Source organism: Lissotriton helveticus, chromosome 6, assembly GCF_964261635.1.
Source record: "Lissotriton helveticus chromosome 6, aLisHel1.1, whole genome shotgun sequence".
Taxonomy (NCBI): domain Eukaryota; kingdom Metazoa; phylum Chordata; class Amphibia; order Caudata; family Salamandridae; genus Lissotriton; species Lissotriton helveticus.
Window position 1 is genome coordinate 633739440 of NC_136067.1, and position 7753 is coordinate 633747192.

Below are 7753 nucleotides of genomic sequence, written 5' to 3' on the forward strand. Positions count from 1 at the left end.
CCCATAGTGAGAGAGTTAGTCAAAACTCTATACGATGTATCGTCATTCTAAGTTTCCTATTGTTTCTAAGTTTGATGGTTACCTGCACAAGTTATGCATTACATTTATGTTTTCCAATTTCGCATATAAATAAGTTTGCTAATGCTACAGTAGAGCACACATTTAGTGATCTGCCTCCTCACGAGCTATCCTATCGTCTTGCTATGCGTAATAATACATTCATCCGAATGTTACACTATTCACACCAGACCAGCAATGCCACTAATTGTTGGGTGTGTGGTCGACTCCCCCCTTTCCAGACACCGAAGGGAGTTCTGCCACTCTTTCCTTATCCGTTTTCACATAATGGTTCGTGTGGAGCATGGTCCATGTTAACGTCATCTTCAAATGATATGTCCCTTCTGAATAGAACATGTTTTCCAGACAAGCAAGGTCTCCCCCATAGAACAGGGTTAGATCTAGAAAATGAAGTATATAATTTAGGTAATTATTCTTCGAATTTTATGGTATTGAATGTTCAGTCTGATACTACTCCAGACTTACCTGCTATTTCAGTACTACCAGTCAAAGGCGAATTATGTGTCAGAAAGAATGGTTCCGCACATCTAGGACATAGTGATTGTACTACTACTGTCAAGTATAGTGACAGTGGGAAATCTATTTTCAAAGCATCACGTCATTCTTATTTTGTTTGTGGTCAGACCGCATATGTTCGTCTGCCCCTCGATTGGGATGGAACATGTTACATTGCCTTCCTACTGCCACCAGTTTTTCTAGCCCCATCTGATTATCATAGAAACACACATCTAGTACACGTCAGACATAGAAGGGAGATTGAGTCCCCGATTGTCGATCAAACTGAAACTACTCTAGAACAATATCAAGATTTCAATAAAGGTTTCTTCTTCTTTATAGGACCTATCCAGAATAGTAAGTTAATACGTAGACTAACCAGAACCCTTGAAGCAGTAGTGAATGAGACTACTTCTGCTCTAGGTAACTTAACCGAAGAGCAATCTGCTATGAGATTTGTCGTGCTCCAAAATCGTCTCGTTCTTGACGTCATACTGGCCGATAGAGGAGGAGCATGTAGAGTCATCGGATCTAGTTGCTGCATTTTCATTCCTAATAACGCGCCGTCTGTTTATTCAGCTATAACCAGACTTCATAAAATTGCCCATCAGTTACACCAGAATCCAGGCACCTGGACATGGTCCGGTTGGCTCTGGAGTATCATATCTGCCTGGGGATGGAAAGTATTGTCATTTCTAGGTATTGCAGTAATGATCCTATTCAGTTGCTGCCTCTGTATACAATGTGGCCCTGCGATTTGCGGCATTTGTGCTACCTCTTGTATTCCTAGTCCTAAGTCCCGTTCCAAGACAATTCGAGACGAGCAAATGATGCTATATGAAATGATAGATGGTATCATGAATATTGATGTTTCCTGATGGAAACGTAGGGCACAAGGAGGGAATGTGGAAAAGTAAATTTTGCCATGTTATATGTGCCTACGTGTTCCCCATGTTATGTCATATGTGCATGATCGATATGCATGTATTCCCCTCTGATCGATTAAAGACGCAATTACAGTTGTGTCCATCTCTAGTATGCCAGTTTCCAGTTTTCGTGAATATAACGAATATCAGGCCTATGTAAAGCTACGTTGCCACGTTTTACAGTGTGCACGTTAATTCATTGAATTGTCCCCGTTTCTAGGCCTCAAAAGGGCCCGGACTCAGATTCAGCTCCTGTCTCCTGAACCCTCTCCGAGGAGCGATACAGCCCCCACCTGTATCCCTGACCCTTAGCTTACTTCTTGCCACGCAGTGCCCGGCCCGGCCTGGCTCTGCCTCCCAGTCTGCCAAGAATATGTTATGTTTCTAGTTATCAGTCCAGCCCTCCTTCTCTGCATTCCTAAGCTACTGAATCGCATCAATAGTTTCCGTCATGGTCTAGCCTTTATGTCTCCATGTAAGAGAAATACTGTATTAATATTCATAGAATATTCCTCGCACATGCAATACATTTAGAATAATGCATGCACCAGTCTTAATGTCTGTTAGCCTTTACCCTGATAACTTTTGGATTCTATCAACATGTACTCTAAACACCAGATACTAGATATGCCTAGGTACATGTCGCTCTGACCCTCCAGACTTTCGTCTCCTCTTCTAGTGCAGAAGTCATAGCCCCAGTTCTCCCCGGTAACACGTCATTGCCAGTTTACGCGCACCACTAGGTTAGAGGTCCCAGCTGCTCAGGTAGCCCCCTCCATGTTTCCGCCCCGTTTATGACATATTCTGTTACATTTGCATCACATGTCTATGTATACGCCCTGTACACACCTCTTGTTACACCCACTTTATGCCTTATCTTTCGCGACTGCTACAAACTCCGCCTATTGCTACGCCTACTGTATTGAATGCAATGTAATTGTTTTTAGTATATATATTAATGCACTGTTATTAAAAGCCAGCCAATTCCCAGATCCTGCCCCCGGCAGCTGCCATCCTATTCCCATGCAGGCTGTCCTGTTCCTGTCCTTTTATGCCTGATTAAAGCCTGTATACTTCAGCTACCTCGAATCTTGACTCTTATTTATTGAGCTATCTGTTATTAGAGTATCCTGAAAAATAGAACCGGTAATTAATTATTTATTTACCACAAAATAAGAAATCTGAAAGAGTGAGATAAAATGAAAGCAAGTGTGTGGTGGTAGAAGAAAGAGGCATTATGTGGAATCAAAACTAGCTAGTATTGGTATGCATTAAGTTCAGCATTAGGCAGCAATGACGTTGGCTACTCCAAAAAACTTCAGCACCAGTCTCTAATTAAATTGTTTTAGTTACGCATGACTCAATCATGGGCCTTTGAGCTTGCATTTTGGTTTTTCTACTGCATCGACTATTAATGCGTGCCAACTTTGAAATATCATCTCGCTATCTAGTATTGCCCCTTCCAGAGGTCAGCAAAAGGAATATAATGCCACTGATATATTGATTCTGCTGAATGGCTATACATATAGCTCATTCCACATGATCTAAAGTAAATAATACAAAGAAGGCCATTATCAAGCAACAGAAATTCTTAGTACGCACTAAATAATGGATGCTGCCATGTGAGTGCACTTGCACATTCTCTGTGATTGTTACTTGCTAGTGAGCATAGACAATTTTACCTGCATATGGAATCTGCTGTTGTGCTAAAAATCCATTACAGGAGCATTTTCAAGTACTTCCAGCAGTCCGATCTCGAGAGTAATCCCTGTGGAACTCAGCTGCTAGGCCTTTGCCCCAGCAACGTAGTCAGCAGGCATTCCAACCCGTAACCCCTCCCATGCTGATGACACACAAGCACTGTGGCTGATGACGAGCTCAGCTCGTCATCAGCACCGGGGCGCTGTGCGCGCTCCCCCGCCCCCAGCACAGCTGGGGAAATTACCCCCGTAGAGAAGGGGTTAAATATGCTGTATGTTTGTTGTGGGGCTCTCCCAATTCCATTCCAACCCAAGGGTGGGTGGTCAGCGGGATGAAAGATTGTCTGTTACCTGAAGCAGGGCTCCCTCAGCCCGGGTACCATTGTGATAGAAAACATCCAGCTCCCACAGCAAAATGCAAGTGCACCATCTGGGAAGCGTCACATGCTCCCATAGCAATAAAACAAGTTTTAAAGTGGGCACCATGCTTAAAGTAAGTGCCACTGTGGTCCACATACATGTGTCCAAAAAAGTGCAATGCGTGTCCACATAAAAGTAAACAAAAAATACATAAAAGTGAACACAGTGCTTAAAGTAAGCATGACACCCATACCCATAAAAGTGAATTACAAAAAACAATAAAGAACAAAATTAAACATGAAAGCCCAAAACTAAAGAAATAGTCCCTAACATCGAACACATAAAGACCTACAGCGTAAGTGAACTGTAGTTGGCCGGTGCTCCTACCCAGAAAACGGAAGTGATGTATCAGGAGCACCAACCAAAATGAAGCCAATAAAGAAGATCAACACAGGAGTGCACTAATGGCAAGCAGCAGGTTGGATTGCACTCCATGTACTGATTACAGCAGGTTTCCCAGACAATGCTTGTGCACTGCCTAAGCTCGACCTAAAAAGGGAGCTTGTTATTTTGAAAAAAAACTTTTTGAGTTTTTGGGGCCGATAGTAATATTTTTGGGACTCCTATCAGAATGTGATTATTTCTCCTGTCTAGCAGCAAGTGATGTATGGAGAGTACTGTGGGCCTGTTACCCCATCCTGCATTTGTTGGTCTAGAATCATCTAGTCTGGAGTTTCTAAGGGCCTAATTATGAATCTGGCGGTTCCAGGACAGCCACACTCATGGGGGCAGGGCAGTGGCAGTCCAGCCACCGCTGCTCTGGATCTCAGTCTGCCCTATTACAACTAGGGCGGTCAGACTGCCACAGCTGCCAAGGAAATGCCATTCTATGGCAGTGAAACTGCGGCCTTGAAGCAGCAATATGCTTGGTGGGATAGCATCGGTCCCGCCAAGAATATCACAAGTTTTCTCTCTGCCACAGTTTTCATGGCGGTTCCTCCTCCATGAAAACCGTGTCAGAGAGGAAATAAATGGTGCTCTACAGGACCCCCTGTTGCCTCAGGGCCATGGTTTGCATGTAGGGGGCACAGCATGTGCCCAACTGTGTGCATGCACTTCAGTTACTGTGTGGCATGGACTTTACAGTCCATGCCGTGAAGAAACTTTTTTTGCCATTCCCATTGTGGTGCCCATTTTCAGAGACACCGCCGTGGGACTGCCAAAAAGAGTCCGCCATACACGAAAAACACTTACACTCTGGTAGGCTGCCAACAACAAGTTTTGCGGTGCGGGAGCGGGCTGGTGGCACGGTGGTCTGCTTCCGCACCACCAAACTCATAATCAGTCCCTAAGTCGGAGGTAAAACTGCCAAGACCGTTCTTTATGTTCGGGGTTTTTATTGTTGTTGTTTTACCTCGTTCTTTCCATTTGCTGTGTGAGATTTTACTTAGAATTGTGCCATTTGTTCCTTATAGTCTTTGAGCTTGTGTTTGATAAGCTATCATACTCCTATTAGATTCATGTAATTTTCCCTTTTTAGTGGTACCAGGATTATTGGAAGTAGTTTTTTTTATTTGAGGCTTGAGATGAACTAATGGGCTAGCATTTTTTCCATTACTCACCTCGGTGTTGCTACACTCATTTCAACCGCTCTTTTCGCCAGGAACCTGACTGCAAGCACATCTTGTGAAGTTGCCTCTTCTAGACCTGATACTGCTTTTAATAGTTTTTGTATATTTCTCTTATTGAGAATATGGTGCAGCCCCAGGAGCAGGTATTATGAAAAGAAGCTGATGAGTTGGGTAGAATTCTCTTCTAGTTGAGACTCCTTGTTGCAGAAAAGATGTTCCAGATCATTCTCTCTCATTGAATTTGCTAGCATGTGGATTTCTTAAAGGGGGACTGCTTCAGGTTTCTGCATCATAGCTCTCTTTAGTTCTGAATAATTAGGGAGTAGATTTACCAGGTGGATTCCCTGCAGGGATTTAATTTAATTTAGGTTCACCCTTTCCTTGACCAGGATCCTCTTGGTAAATTGGTGTTGCGCACCTCAGTGATTTCCCCTCGTCTGTGGTCGCAGATTAAGGCGGAAACATTTCAGCTTCTAATAGCTTCTGATTATGGTATTTAGGGACGCTGAAGCAGCTGCCTGGCCCTCAGCCCATCTTTGATGCTATAACTGATCATATGGGAAAAAGCTTGCAATTACGTGGTCAATCTGGGATAGGTTCATTTTCACTAGATAAAGCACTGGATGGGAAAGAGAGAGGATATTGAGTCCCAGCAGACAAACTTAACACATTGGGTGTCACAGAGCCTGAGTCGAAAGGATCTTTGTTTTTGATCTTGCCTCTTCTTGCCTCTTTGTATCTCTGCTTTTACTCACATAATTTGCAGTTCATTGTATAGCGGAGCTTTGTTCAGTAGCTAAATCATAGCTGTAAAGGCTTCAGTAAAAAAAGGCTCCCGGTGAATGAAATACATAGCCATTATACTTGGTGGTTCAATTGTTATACGCTGCCCATCTCTCCTGCTGTCACTCAGTATTTTAGTCCCTACTGAGGGACGAGATGCTCCCCTGTACCGAGCTCATTTGTAGATGTAGACAAAAATGAGACATGCGCCCATTAATTGTTTTAGTCTTGACAAATGGCTTTCAAAGGATTGTGCACTTCTGCAGTATCTCATTTACAATAACTACAGTTCCTCTAGGCCTTGTCGTGGCACAAATCAATGATAAATCACCATCTACTGAAGTCCTTCAACTCCCCCGTGTCAGAATGTAGTCAAGCTCCTTCCCTGTGTATGTTGACACATATAAGATTTGTTCTGTGCCTTTGAAAAATGGCATTTTCTAAATAGATAGTTTTTTCTTTCTTTGTCTTTCCTCTTCCCTTTATCTGAAATACATGGTGCTGAGAAAGAAAAATGAAAATGCAGAGAAAGAAAACTTATCTCCATTTGCAATGCGCGGCCCGAGAGAGCAATTCCATTTGTGAAAAGAATGCAGTAGAGCAATTTTGTCCCAGGTACTATAGTGGTTTCTGTTCTTTTAAATTCCCAGATGCATTGACCTCTTTGTGGCACAGCTAGTAATTATTTTATTAAGACACAATGCAAGCATGATTGAACATCACCTAAGGCACATTTGGCCTGAATTCTCTGAACTAATGATTAATAAAGATTAATTAGGACATCCTCCTGGACACTCAAATTGCATACCAATCTTAAAACCAATTACGCGGTCAGCAGAAACATGTCTCCATGATGCTGTTTTTGTTATTGACTTACCACAGGTTTGTGTGTGTGCTACAAACATTACATAATAGGACGGAAGTAATTTAATATGAAATCAAAACACGTTTTAGTGTCATATTTGTACTAAATGTCACTATAAATAAAGTATGTTCTGCTAGTGAAATGAAAGTTGTCCTGTCTATTACTTTTTTCGTTATATCAGACCTGCTCTGTCTCCAACTGTAACCTATTACTATAAATCCTTCTATTATAAACTGCAAATCTTGTTCTGCCTTTGACTTGACCTGGTTTTAACCCTACCACTCCGATGCGTTCTGGTCCACCTAGCACTCTCTTTCCTAAAATCTTTCCGAATGCTGGTGTATAAAGCTCCCCTCTGAAGCATGTGTCTGGCGCTATTAAATGGTGGTGCACTGAATACCAAGGCTTTTTTGTTATAAATCCACGTCATGCCATATAACCCACTACCTGCCCCATTATTTTACTCGTGCAGGTTCCTGCTTTTTCCCTTTGTGACGGATTTTTTATCTTTCTCCGTCTTTCCACTTTGTGTGTTTTTCCTCTTTTGCTCTCGGTAAATGTCTGATGCGAACAAATAAGTGACAGTCCCCAAAAATGAATTCTGGTGGCCCCACTGGCATTCACTGGCTAAAATTAAGCACTGGTTAGTTATTTCCTAGGCCTGGTATCTCATGTTTAAAGAATCCCTTCATCATGATGGTTTCAGGGGGGCTGTTGTGTGCATCCTAAAACCTGTGCCTTATTTTTCATACATTTTTAGTTACAGATACATTAGTTATATGCAGCCCATTTCTCCTGCTACCACTCAGCATTATATTCCCTGCTGAGGGTGGAGATGCTCCTTTATAACCAGCTCATTTCATTTGTAGATGTAGATATCAATGAAACATTATTTTCTAAACTATTCTTTATCAT